The sequence below is a fragment of the Gallinula chloropus genome (assembly GCF_964237585.1).
Source record: "Gallinula chloropus genome assembly, chromosome: 2".
NCBI lineage: Eukaryota > Metazoa > Chordata > Aves > Gruiformes > Rallidae > Gallinula > Gallinula chloropus.
Genome location: NC_140086.1, coordinates 146851297 through 146865897, shown reverse-complemented (window position 1 = coordinate 146865897; position 14601 = coordinate 146851297). Strand labels below are relative to the sequence as shown.

Here is a 14601-nt window from a genome sequence, read left to right as displayed (position 1 = left end):
TTTTTTTGCATGGTAAATTCAGTAATCATAGGTGGAGAGGAATTAACCCACATCAAAAAAACAGAACCAGTTTTCTTAAATGAAATTTTGTAATGTGAAAGAAGTACTTTAAAGAAACTAATGAAACCTAAATATTGCATCATAATTTGTCCTATTAGTGTTGGTATCATCACTTTAAAATTTAGGTTACTATAGATACTATATCTTTCAGACAACCAAAGTAGGGCAAAAGGAGAGTGCCATAAAAAACAGATGGGTTTATGTCAGGGTGTATTTTTAGCTGCAGCATTTTCTCATGTAAACCCCAGGTTGCAGTGTACAGTTCAGCTTCTGTGTTTGAAGCTGCCCAACACTTTCAAAACGACTAATATATCCACTTTGGTTTTTATGAAATTCAGAACATAAAAGATCAAATAACACTCAATAACGGATGCTAAATGTCAATGACATACCAGCAGAAAGGATTTTTTTTCCCACATGAATATGGTATGAACGGAATGTGTTGGGAATAATGTCATTGCCCACAACAAGCCCTTTGCTCAAAAGCACATCTCTTCTAACAAATGCTGAAAGCGGATGATAGAAGGGGCCCCTCTCCCCATTTCCGTGCTTCGTTATTCGATCTATACATGTACCGTCTTCAGGGCATTTGGGTTTTATTTTAGGGCTCTAACACTACAACACTTTCCTAAAGGGATTTACTAAATGGTAGGGTTCAGTTTAGAGGGTACACAGCTCCCAGCAAGACTTGAAGGGAGACCCTAAGTGGTCCCTAAAAATATACATGTGCCATTCCTATCTATCCATGAACGTGGGACCCAGTCTTGCCCTCCTTCCACCCCCAGCCCATTATCCCACATCTTCCCACCTCAAACCCCAAATGACCTTCACCACCGTTGTATTTCATGTTCCCCGGGGTCCCTCTGGTGCACTTCACCTTCCTCCTGCACACTTCCCATAGCAAGGGTACGTAAGCTTCTCAAGTGCATGAGAAGGGCCATTGTTTGCCACCCCCTTCTCATCCGCTCCTGGCCCTTACTCTTGGCAGAGGTTTTCCAAAGGGCTGCAATAGTATGCTGCCAGCCCTTGCTCTGTGCCAATGCCAGCCACTTCTATCACGTGTGTAGATGAAGAGTCAAGATGAAATAGAAGAAAACTCCTTACTGAATGCCACAAGTTGGTATCCACCGAGTAACATGTCTAAGTTAGAAAGAAGTCTGTCTCAGATAACAAATTCACTGAATGTCATGGGTATGCACTTGCATTAATGGTTAATAAGTTATGACGAGGTTTTCAAACACAGTTGGTGATTTTGCATGTCATTGTTCTCACTTTCTGTGCACAAAAACCTGCTGCTTTGAAGGCCTGCTTTGGAGAAAAGAGGTATGGCCTCTCTGAGAAGTCAGGTTGACAGCAAAATGAGTGGGTCCCAACATCCTTTCTCACAAATTTTTTGTGTTTTTAGCATCTGGGAAAAAAGCTGGAATGGCCTCTGCATAGCCAGTATGTTTTTAAGCATTATTCAGCCCTGACAACACCCATGTTTGGAGCAGCAGAAACAGGTTAATTAAGTGTGTGTATTGAGCACTGATACACCAGTGGGGCTTCTAAAAGCATCATCAAGAGAAACCTGCAGTCTCCCACAAATGGGAGGAAAACCTAAAGCACGATGTCACAAATCTCCCATGGGAATTTCACCTGTTTACACAGATATTGGATTATCTCCCATACAAAGGGGCAACAAACTAAGCTGTTTTCAAAGAGAGTAATTGCAAGTAAAATTTGTTAGCTGAGGTGATGATTTCTCATCCTCTCAGAGTAGTTTTGAGGAGAGGCTGCTGCCTCCTTAGTAATCTGCCCCAGCAGTTACAACCTGCCTCTCAAACACTCCCATGTTTTGAATCCAAGCAAAAGCTTTGGCAGCTGCAAACCTAGCATGGGCTCATTTTGGATGATGAGAGGAAACAGCCTGACAGTGAGCTGATTAAAAAGCTCTTAGAGCCCTCTCGGCTGAGTGGGGAGAAAAGGACAACTTTCTTCGTGTGCTGCCAGAAAGGGGACACAGGGGCGCCCAGAGCCCGGCTTGCTGTCTTTGGTGAAATCGTGAGGATGTGGGAAAAGAGCATTTCAGGGAGGTTGAGCTGCCCTCACCAGCCTACCCCTTCCTGAGAGCCTCTGCTCTGAAGATAACGAGGGAGGAAATAATGAAACACTATGGTAAAGACTAGATGAATTTGAAGAGACAACTGCAAGCTGTTTCCTGGCCCCAGCCTTATCTGGAGTCCCAGTAAATAACCCTTTCTCTGTGGTCAATAAATAACCCGTTGTGATTGGGGTGAAATATTTCGTTTAGTTTCTGCTGCTGAGTGCTGGGTAGCAGGACGTGATCTCCACGATGAGCAAGCCAACTGCATTTCTAGCCATGTTTTGGAGTGGAGGGGAAAGGCTCTGCAGAATCCTCTCACCAGAAGCGTGTGGGGTAAGCCAATGGTATTTAAATGAACTGTAGAAAATTAAGATGCAGACGGGAAGGAAGGGTTAAAAGGATGCACTTGAAAAGTCATGTAGAGGTTATTGAATGGACAAGCAGTGAGCATTAAAAATAATTGAGCCAAAACATAAAAATAAATACAGGAGGAAATTACTTCATCCCAGCCCACACTGCTTTATCAGTACGAAAGCTCTGGGAGCTGCTTCTTTCCAAAATGGCAGCTGATAGCTGATCTAAACAAAAGGTCATCAGGGCAGTGAGGGGACAGGAGGGACGCTCAGGGACGAGGCAAACAGAAGACACAAGAGAGCAGCAAGGGTTTAAGGCCACAGGCAACCCTATGGCTGCAAATGCTGACCAGAAGCATGGACCACAAGGACAGGCAGCCCCCTTGAATGCTCTCTGTAATGAAGTCCCAAAATCCATCCAAGCAGAAGATATCTCCTAGCTCAGATGTTTTCTCTGATGCGTTACCCAGTGGTGCCTCTACTTATCACATTTCAAACATCAGGGCCCAAATTGCACATTTCACCAGAAAACCGTCGCTTGCCGCTCTGCAGCAGCAGCCCAGTCTCAGTCTGAGGGCAGCAGTTCCCCACGGTGGCTCCTTGAAAGGCTGTTTTTGCACAAACAGGTCAGCAGAGCAGTTTGGTTCCCAACAAAAATTTCTCACCGTTTGGGTTAGATCTCCATTTTCATTACAATTTTTATCCAGCTGTAGGAATACAGTGAAATTTGTGTGAGAGTCCACCACATCATGTCTCTGCCTGTCTTAAAGGACCACCCGCAGGGTATCCTCAAATTTACTAGCTACTCTACCTCTGCAAGAAAATGACCTCTGTGAAGCAATCAACTTTTTGCTGGTCCCCTGAGCAGTCAAGAAGGCAATTTACCCTGCAGTTCATTCCTGGCACCTTCATAAAGAGAAAAAAGAAAGAGAGAGAGAGAGAGAGAAAAAAAAAAAGAAAGAAGAAAAAAAAACCCCAAACCTGCCTACCCCTAGCTACAAAAACAGTGAGACAAAATGCAGTTGGGCCATGCAGTTAGTTCCTATAAACCCAACCATCTTAGATGCAAGTTTGGTTTGGATTTGAAATTTTTTTTACCTGTACAGTGAAATAACTGGGAGTAACAGTCATAAAATCTTTCATTGAGTTTCCTGGGGTCTGAAGGACATCTGGGAGGATTACAGGAGGAATACCGTGTGCGGTAGCTGTGCTAGGAGCAACCACGATTTATGGCTCCATCTGTAACTGCTGCACTTTGCCCGAAGCAAATGCTGAAACAGCCCCTGAAGTGAAGTGATGCCAATGTCAAGACTCAGCAACCAAACTCCATGCCAGGACAGGCCATGCTCTGCTCTACCTTTCCTTCCACTTGATCGAGCCCACCTTAGCATCTCCCAGTCCTTTTTATTTTCCTTGTTGTCCCAGTTAAAGTCTGGATTGGATGGATGTGGCTGTTCGCACACCATCCCTGATGCAGAGGGAAGCGGATAAGGAAGGAGTGGGGCTGGCCGCACCCCCACTGTCACCTCCTTGGGATGCTGCCGATAGCTTGATCAGTCAGTCAACAGTCTGCTTCTAGGGCAGTGGGCTGCACTAACCAAGATGTGAGGGACAGGGACCACCAGTCCCTTTTTGCAGTGTCACAGAAGGGGTGGGCAAGGAGAACACAGGGACACGGCTGTGCCTTACAGCAGTGGTGTGCTTGCTCATCCTTTCATATTTGGTTCTTTCCATATCACAGCCTTGTGATACTACTGGAGGAACCTTATCATAGTTTTGTTGAAACACATCCTTACACTAAGCAGGGATCCTGGAAAAAGTCAAAGAGGGGGAGAAGGATTCATCAGTGCAGACAGACACATTTTTGCGGAGGCAGCTGACCGGTTCTCCACAAAGCATCTGGAGCTTTCTCAATATTCCAAATCAGCCTCCGTGCCTCCAGCTGACTTCCCATAAAAATGCTGAAGGGTCTTTGATCTCAGGGTACACAACCTTATGAGAAGGGGAGGGGTAAAATCACAGAGGTCGGGCAAACACTTGACAGTAGTTCCTGCAGCTTCTCAGACCCCGGCCAGCCTTTGAGGTCCTGTGCCAGAGATCACAGATTTAGTTTGATCAGTCATGAGTTGAAAAGGCAGAGCAGCGCTGCTCAGGTCAAATCAGATGCTTAACTCTCCTTGCCTTTTGTGATGGATGGGGAAGTTCAGTAAAAATTAGGATGATGATAAGAAAGAACATTGAAAAAAATAGACTAATGAGAAATTACACATTGAAAGCATCAGCCTCTTCATTACACATGACCTGGGTACGGGTATCAGTTAACGGCTTTCCCAGTTTTCCAACTCAGCCTCAACAAACTCCCTAGAAGTGGCAAAAAATTTAAAAGTTGTGTTTCATTAAAACACACAATATCCCCAACTTTCCAGCCAACACACAGAGCGCAGCTTTTGCATTTTACAAGCTATCATTTTGGCTGATGCTAGAATAGAGTTCCGACCCTGGGGGGATAAAACTAGCCCAAATGATAACAGCTTAAATGGCACTAAAAATAAACAAATGTTCAGATAGACATTCTTTACTTACTTCTCTGACATAAATTCCTCTGTGAGGTAAAAATTTCAACGGAGGAGTCAGATCTTCACTCACTCCTGCCTTCCTATTGACTCAATGCATATGCAGCACTCATGTCATGGATTTTTCCCCCAGGATACAAACTTATCCTAAAAGGCCATGGAATCAAAGGGATGGATTCCCCTCCACATACACCACTTTCCTGTGTCAGAACACCCCTCGTGTTAACAGTTCTCTATAGACATACATAAGCAAAGGTAAACCAAACCGTCCCCTATGAAACAACCCTGGCTGAAAGCAAAAAAGCTTTTCCGTACATCAGGCCTTTGCTATTATCTGAAACACCCTAGGTATTCTGGAAAAAGAAATCAGCTGTTGAGAATCAAGCTGAAGTCTGAATAACTAATCTGAGGCTGATGCAAAGACAGGGCGTGTAAACTGATAAATGTAAAGCTGAAAAAGGGGTGGTTTGTTTCCCTTCCATTGGCCAAGGAATACATGCAAAAAATGCTGATACCAGGTGTATAGGAACAAAAGGGGAATGCTGCAAATGGAAATCTGCAAGCAGCAGAGTGCACAGTAGGCTTTGCTGTCTATGAGCTAGGAGATAGAAGAACGTAATATATAAATAGAAGCAATAACCTGGTGATGGGCAACACCCTAAAAGTTCAGTCCAATTTCCCAGATTATTTGCAAAATCTTTCCTGGAGCTGGGGTGGTAATCTCTCCCGAGCACACAATTCCAGCAAACACGGGACTTCCTGGGCCAGGTTCTGCAGGAGTCCTGCACAGGAGACCTCTCCTGGCTGTCTCCATGCATCTCCCTCCATGGCAAGTGCAGCCCAGGGGGCTGATCCTCAGCTCTCCACAGAGCCCACTGTGCAGGGAGATGATTAACCTGTGATTATCTCACAGCTCAGATGGTTCTGGAAGATGGGGAAAAGCTACTGAGTCTCAGATTAATTTGCAGAAAAGACAAGTAACTATTAACCTCTTTGCTTGAAAGAAGAAAGGAGGTGGTAATCTAGGGTGGCTGGGAGCTGTGATGGAGAGGGTGCAACAGATAATTGCTAAAGATTTTATTCCCACGTGTCTCTGCTTTGTGTGTCCCTGTGTTGTGAGGCGTGGAAATCCTAGGACCATTTGCATGACAGGAGGAGGAAGAGGCAGATGGAAAAGCTGCCATGTTTACTGGGAGGTATATTTTAAGACCGGTTTGTCAAATATGCTTTGCATATAGATTTAGCCACAAACAAAAGGAAGTCATTCATTCACCAATTTCTGTGGTGAAAATTACTCCAAGATTTATTCCATGCCCATGTGCCAAGCAGCCTCTTGATACAAACCGCACAGTTACACACCCATGCGCACACGGGGACACACACCCACACACCCACACGGAGACATCCCGCTGGTGGCACCAAATAACTTGTGAAAAAGGTTAATTATGTTTTTTATCTGGCACTAAAAGTAAACATGGAGGTGAAAAGATGATGAACGAAGCCACAATGTTGAGAACCCCGAAATAAGAAACATCTGTCTGTGGAGGCGGCACTGCCTGGCCCGGCAGTGAGCAGCAGTGCGGGGAGGTGTGCGCCTGAGCCCTGGCTCTCTGCAGAGGGCTCGGCACACGAGTGACCTCACTTGACTTTATATTTTGTCTTCCTTATTGCCCTGGAATACTACACTTGCATGACTGTAGGTACAGTACTGTACATACTCCACCAGGACTATACATGCCCAGCAGAAACAGAAAGATGGACAAAAATGAGACGGCAGAAGGTAGTCCCATTGGGAGTCCCATCAGGAGTCCCATCAACAAAATCATTATTCAGCATGGGAAAGTGACTTTTGTGTTTGGCTGTGGTGACACATCAGAGATGGGAGGAGCTGGAGCTCCCACATAGGCTGCAAAGAAATCCGATCAGTAATGCATAGGTCTCCAGTTAATTACAGGCAATGAGAAAAAATGGGTCAGTTGAAATCCATATGGTCTGGAAGAACCTCAGATGAAACTGGGGGTCTTCAGAATATAATTTCCAGTGGCCCAAAGAACATAAAACCAACAAAAAACCTCATGTAGAATAGACAAAGGAACAAGAAGATGGTGATAAATAGCAGAGAGGGGAGAACTTGCACAGAAGGAAATGGGCAAGTTTTATTTTTGGCTGTGTGTTTCATTGTGGAAAGCAAACACTGCATAATGGACACACTGGTGCTCCAAAAACCACATCTCAGAGATACCATTAGCTCGGGACCTTCACGGCGTATATAAGCTCCAAAAGACAAACATACACTTTGTGTAATCACAGTCCGAGCAACGCTGCGGAGACCATTACCACACCAAAAGGACAACCCAGCCAACCACAGCCTCATAGGTTATAAAAAACAGCATTGAAGAGAGTCAGTTGGGCCCCACAGAGCCCTTGAAATGACAGAAACGACACGAAAGCAAAAGCATTTCTGAACTGAAGGCCCAAATCCTACCCGGCAGTCACACAGCACAGTGTGAACTATGCATAATTATCTGAGGACAGAAACATAAAGAACAAGAAAATAATGCTGTTTAAAGCCAGTAATTGTTTCCTATGGTTTCACGGGGCTGTGTTGAATAAAATGTGTTTGTTACATTACAACAGTGGGTCACAGAAACCATAGGAAGGGAGGGAAATGCAGGAAGATTATATGTTGCAGGAAGACATAGCTGCAGCAAAGATGAACATAAAAAGCAATACCGAATAGAGATCTAGAATTTCTAAATTACCCTTGGCCCAAATGTCTGGCTTACCGCTGAAATAGTATAATCATAAAGCTGGCATAAAACAGGACGTGGATCTGGTTACTAATTTCTTACTAGCAATAGCAGCAAAACAGTTTCTGCCAGTAGCAGCAGTCTCTTGACAAAAACCTTGTGTCTTCTACACGATGTGACCTATGGGGAAAACTGGTTTTAATCAGGCAAATCTATAAATGGTATGCAGTTGTGGTTACTCCTCTCAGATGTCAAAAGGAACAGAGGAGAAAGTGGGGGAAGGGGAGGGGGAGATCTTCACTGTAATTTCTGGTTTAACACTTTGCTTTCTCTGAAATGCACATTGGAATCTGTAGATTTAGGTCATCGCCTTTGTCACACAAACCGGTGATGGCATCAGGGTCACCTCACAAGCCAGGTGAAAAAAATAAAAATAAAACTCGCTTCCTAGTAGTATTGCTTTATCCCCTGTGCTCCACTTGAGTTGTGACTGCAAGTAGAGGCTGTTCTTCAAGCCTGCAGTTCTGAATTCGGTCACTCGGATCTCTCTTCTCCAGCACACACTTAAGCCTGAGCACATGAGCTACACCGCTGAAGGCAAAGGCACAGCTCTGGTGCCAAGATGTTAAGCACGTGTTCAAGTGTCTCTCTGGGCCTGTCCAAAGAGCTTGGAGAGAAAATCATCCTAAATAGTTTTCTTCCTCTGTGGTAGGCTTCCACGAAACACGGCTATCGGTGGAATGGTGTCAGTGACGTAGCATTTAAATGTCCTACACAGTATCATAGCATACATGTAATTTAAGTTTGTATGGAGATTTTTCTCTAGCCTTTTTATCCATGAAAAATTGTTTTCAACAAAACTAGACTTTTTTTTTTTGGCCACATTTCTACTTTCTGCTGAGATGTTTGAGCTTTTGACAGAGATCTGAACCCCTGAAAACCTAATAACTTGGCTGCACTGAAAAGTGCATGGACTATGGTTTAAAACCAGCTTCTGATCTTCTGATGAAAAGACAAAATTTTGTGCAGAGCCAAATCCCAGCCACTCATCTATTGAACTGAACATGTTTCCTTGGGCAACACACAGCAATCAGATTAGTGTTCGAAAGGCACAGCCCCTTTCACATCAACCACCCCTGTTTTAACCACAGTTTTGCAAACCTGTGATCTATGCTTGGCACTTGAAATGCTGTTTATTTATGTGTATGCATGCATATTGTGTATATATATTTCCCCGTTATTCTGCCTTGGGTATGTTGGCTTGCCCAAGAGCTGCCAGGGTACTTAAGCATCTATGACCCGTGTTTTGGAGTGGGTCTGAAGGTCATTAAAGGCTGGGTGAGGAAGCAGTTCACGCGACAGCCAGTTTACCATGAATGATTGTGGTACTGTAAAATATTATGAAACCTCCCCATTAACTCTTTTTCTCCACACAGAGCCTGCAAGCGGCAGTGAAAGCCGTGAGGGGCAGCTGTGTGGGGGCACAGGCAGCTCTGGTCCCTCCAGCTTTTCCAAATGGTTTTCTGAGTGACGTCACAGCACTGCCGCAATGTTGAAAAAGGGTCACCAAGGCTGACAGATAACGATTTTCAAAAGCAAACAAAGCCCGGGAGTTGAAGAAATGTTTTTGCTCTTAAAAAAAGAGCACATGCACCTCTGCAACCATGCAATAAAAGAGGTCACTGAACTGTGCTTCACTAGATGATGATATCTTGCCAGGCTCCTGGACAAAGGTGATCCGTGACTACCTCCTCCCTCCTGCAGTGAGCCAAACAGAGCATTGCAGAGGTCCAGCAGTGATCACCCCATGCTGCCTGCATGTCCTGTCCCACTCTGGATAGAGTTATAATTTTGTCAGGACTGACGAATTAATGTCTTCTGGATATTACTGACAGATCCTTGTTCCGGTGGTGCCTACGTGCCTGCAGCCTGGGACTGTCTGTCCATTTACACTGCACCAAGCCCTTGTCCCACTCCACATCGTACTTTCTTCCAAAACCCCTGAGCCTGTAGCAGACATGCAGCCATAAAACAGCAACAACAACAAAGTAAGTATCTCCCAGCACTCAACGGAGATGTTGATATCCAAACATGACCTGTTTGCATGACCAAGAAAAGAAGGAAAAAAGGCTTGGGCATAACCCTCAAGTAATTCAAAAAGAGAAAGACCAGCTTGGCTGTTCCTCTCTCATATCTACCCAAAGTAGAGAAGTAGGCAACTCTACAACAACCCTGAACTGGAGCACAAACAGCAGATCAAGGGCTTGTTTCTCCCATACAGCATCAATCCTTTAATTCTTACTACAATCCTCTATCACCAAATCCTGCCACACCCCCACTGAGCAGCAGCCTAATCCTTGACTGGTCCCACCACAAGTTCGTGTCCACTATCAGGCATAGCACCAGAGGAAAGAGTGGGATTGCCTACAGAACCAGATAATTTGTGAATAAAACAGCACAACCTAATACAATTTAATACAAAACCCCCAATGGTATCTGCTCCCTCTCATGAGCTCGGTTCTCAAGTCTGCAGTCTGTATAAAAAAGGCGTCTTTTCACTCTCTCATTTGTTTGCCCAGAGATGTCATTCACATCATTGCAAAGACCAGGCTGGGAGTCTTCAAAGGAAAAGGTTTGTTTAAGTGAAAAGACATCTTTTTTTGTCTGATTCTTTCAGATAAAGTAATTGACGTGTTTGGCTTCTGCTTAAAATGGAACTTCAGGGAAAAAGATTGTAGAAAAGAAACTACAAATAGTTTCTAAAATGTCCTCTTTTTATTTATTGAACCAAAGTAACTTTTTACTTTTACCCAAACCATCCTGTGTACCAGTAAAACCAATCAGATGAAAAAATACTTTATGCCAGAGCTGGAAAGTAAATTCAGTTCACCAAGAAAAGTTTGTTTCCACAGGCTTTGAGCCTTTTATAAGTTACATTCAACCTTTCCTCTCCAATTATTATAGACATAAATTACAAGGTGAGCTAAAATATGTACTTCTTTTTTTAGAGCAAAATGCTGGGGTTAGTTCTCTTGGTTACTGCTGAAGAATAAAATGTATCATTATAGCCTTCTTCTGGGTCTTGTTATTCTGACTTTTTGACTTTCACTAGCTGCAGTCTATACAATGCACAACTGTATTTGTTCACAAGGAATGCTTTGGTTCTTTTTGACTTTTTCCTTTCCACTTCCTAATGGTTTACATGTAGAAGCAGAGCTTTTGAAAAATTGCCTAACACATACTATGTTTAATGAGTACATTTAAACATACTTTAGCTACAAATCTTATCAGCTGATTACTTAACCTTTGTGGATAGGCTAAATATTTTCTTCGATGCTTAAATAAATATGATACATGGTTCCCGTGGAAAGCCTAATGAGAAGGAAGTTGTTTTTAAACTTAAGTCAAGACTTTTCCTTTAATTTATTTTATCAGTATTTTTTCCAAGTGATCAAAGGAAGCAGTTTGTATGGCAGACCTAAATTGCTAAAAGAAAAATTAAGTACTAAAACATTAATTCTGCTACACTTTATTTGGGGGATGGGAGTCGTACACCATCTGCAAAGACAGTCAAGAATTTGCCACACACTACGAAGCACATGGTGTGAGGTGAGAAGTCAAAGTCCTGCCGTCTCGCAAGGTGGATTTAAATAATGAAAATCAAGGTGTGTGTATGTCTGCCAGATTTCAATAACAACAAAGCATGTGTGTAAAATGCCTCACAGTTGTCTTGGCTCCCCTGAATGCCTTATGAACAAAGCTTCACTCGACAGCATGAGCCTCCATGCATCGGCCTGCGTGCCTGAAAGTGGACGACCAGTACATGAGGGTCATGTGAAAGGCAGGTGTGCACCTCAGTGGACTCAAGGGACACGGGCTGCCCCTCTTTCAGACACTTCAGATGCAGCACAGGACCACAGCATCCCCCCTGGGCAACTGCCCCAGCCTGCAGCAGGGCCCTGGTGGTCCGCAGACAGATGAGCTGCAGATGCTGCAAGGTGAGGTCCTGGCTCGGAGCATCTCCTGCCCCACACCTGAGACTCAGGTATGCATGGAAAATGTGCTCACATCCATACAGCACCACATACATTCACATAGCACGTAACCACATAACACTTGTGGCAGCAGGAGAGTGGTGACCCGAGGCTCCTTTGGGGCACAGGTCCTTCGATGGGAGTTCACAGCACTGCTCCCCAGTGCAGCAGCACAAACTATCAAAACCATCCACATCACGGATATTCTTTGTTTCTTGAAACCAAAACACAACACACACAGATAAATCACCCAGAAAGCGTGCAAGAGAAAACTTGGAGTTTATTCTGGGGTGGAATGAAGGAGAATGTGAAAACTCACTGACGTCATGAAAGAAAGAAGTTGAATAGGTCAAGAAGCAGAGATGTGAGCTTAAGGAAATGGCAAGGCACACAAGAAAAGATAAGGAGATTGTATAAATAAATAAGCACACAGAAAGAGCTGAGAGCACTGTGAACAAAGCCTTACTCTTGAGCTGGGGTTCGCACTCCCTTTTCAGCCTGAGAGCCCCAGAAGGTTTCAGAGGAGGAGGGGACTCTTCAAAATTTCACATAGGGACATTGCTGTGTAACACCCGTAAACTTGTTTTCCTTTGTTGCCTTTTGCAGATCAAGCAGAGGACTTGCAGGCATCCCCGCTCTCCCCTTGTGTGCAGACCCTTGGCTGGAAGGAGAGTCCTACTTCCATAATTAAAAATTAAAAGAAGTAAAACAGCAAAAAGGAAAATAAATAGTACAACTGAGGTTGGCTTAGCACGCCTTTGTACCCCGATCTGCTAGGAGGAGAGAAAACATAGAGGTAACTGAAGTAGTGTTAGTTTAGTTGTTACTGGCAGTGGATGTCAGCTTAAACACTGAAAATTAATGAGTGTATTTACAGAGTTTTAAATACTGCTCTTAACTCCTGAGACTAAACTTCATCTACCCACAGGGAATCTTCTCCTCAGTCCTGGAGATAACAGTTAGAGGCACGTAATAATAATGGAATCGGTTTGTATCTTTTGCACTGTACTTGCTTTAATTTTCAGTGACATTTGTTAGATCATATATTTAGAACCACCGTAATTTCTACATCCTGTGTGCCAGAAGCAGATACATACATCATACCTGGATGGTCGTGCAGGCAGACATATCCCAGCTAGCACCAAACCCCTGTGCGCACTGTGCTTTTATCATACACTGAACTACATCCAAGAAACTTATTTAGAAGCCAATTCATGTTTATTTATACTGGTCAACTGAAAGATGTGGCAGCAGAAAAACCAGTACAGGCTCCACAAACTCTCCATTTTCAGTCTGTATTAGTGGTTTGCTGGCCCATATGTGTGCCTCCACATCTCCTACTCCCTGCAGCAGCTAAATTCTGCTCCATGGGCAGCCCAAAGGAAAATACAGCAGTCTAATTTGCACTACCTGACTTGGAAAGTATGACAGTGTGCCTAAGTGATTACTGGGTGGTATTCTCGGCCCTGCATCACTAGTTCTTGATGTTCACCCACAGGACAACAGGCCTTTCGTGTGCCCCTGAGAAGAACTGTCAAGCTGGAAACATACCAAAATTCATTCTGCAATGAGCTTACAGGCTCAGTAGAAGCAATGTGCTACATTTCAGATATATGATAACCAGTATCATGTCCTTTGTAGTGCTTGGGCAGGACTTGGGCAGCACATTTTTATTGACTCACATTCAAGACAACCTGGGTTGAAAAGCTGCCCCATCACAAGCTACAAAGAGGTTATGTGTGCTATTAAATGTCTTCCAGGCTCCATGGAGTAAATCCCTGGTTTAGAAATATTTTGAAGGAAAGAACAACTAAAAACATAGGAAAAAATCTAAAGCTGGAACAAAATGCAACACAACCCTAACAAAGGCAGCTTCTGCCTGTCTACTAGAATACTCTTATCTGATTGTACAGACAAAGGAAGTATGGGAAGATGTCATTTATCTGGACCAGAATAAAGCATTTGATACCCTGCCAGATGGAAACTATTAGTTCAAGTAGAGAAAGTGGGGATTAAGATAAGAATTGCAAAGTAGTTAAGGAATTGGCTAAAGGGGAGGTGACAATGGGTTGAGCTGAAAGGAAGAAAATCACTAGCAGAGTTTTGCAAGAGTCAGTATCAATCCTATTTATTTCTTTAACAATTCTGGCACAAAGGAGTGTCTAATGAAACTTTTGAATGACTGAGGTTGGGGAGCCTTGTCCATATTGAGGAGCAGCAGATTTTTACCTAAGATGAGCCAAACAGTTCAGAAACAATAAACACAGAGGGAAATGTTATCATATAAGGTAAAAGGGTGTGCACTTAAGGAATCATGTATGGCTACAGGCCAGCAATGTGGCCTGACCACTGGGAAAGGTAAATGTCACCTAGAATGAAGTAAAGTATTTCCACTACAGCAAGGAGAGTATTACTGAAATCAATAAAAGCCAGGCACTGGCAGGACCCCAGCAAGAAGACCATGGCTGGCTTTGGTCGCCAAGGCTACCTGTGCGCTGCTAAAAGAAAACATGCTGGGAGCTGCCTTCTGGCTTAGGGGCCAAGCGGCATGGCACAGAGCGTGTCTAACCCTCTGAACCCTCTCACCTTCTCAAAAGAGTCAAGCTCAAACTGCCTCTCAGGAATGGTCCCTGGCCTTTGCTGGGACCAAGAATTGCTGGGAGAGTACTAATTAATACAGGCAAAAACCATGCAGACAGTAAATCATGTGCAGGTGCATTTGGCCTAATCCCTTGCTCTGTTTAG

At 43.9% G+C, this 14601-nt stretch overlaps 1 long non-coding RNA gene across 1 annotated transcript; it reads left to right on the top strand.

The window, feature by feature from the left end:
* The first annotated feature begins 2375 nt into the window (after nucleotides 1–2375).
* On the top strand, nucleotides 2376–12593 carry LOC311188919. Its single transcript, XR_014617140.1, has 3 exons — nucleotides 2376–2479; nucleotides 9718–9870; nucleotides 12463–12593. It is a non-coding gene; the product is annotated as an uncharacterized lncRNA (long non-coding RNA).
* The last annotated feature ends 2008 nt before the right edge of the window (nucleotides 12594–14601 follow it).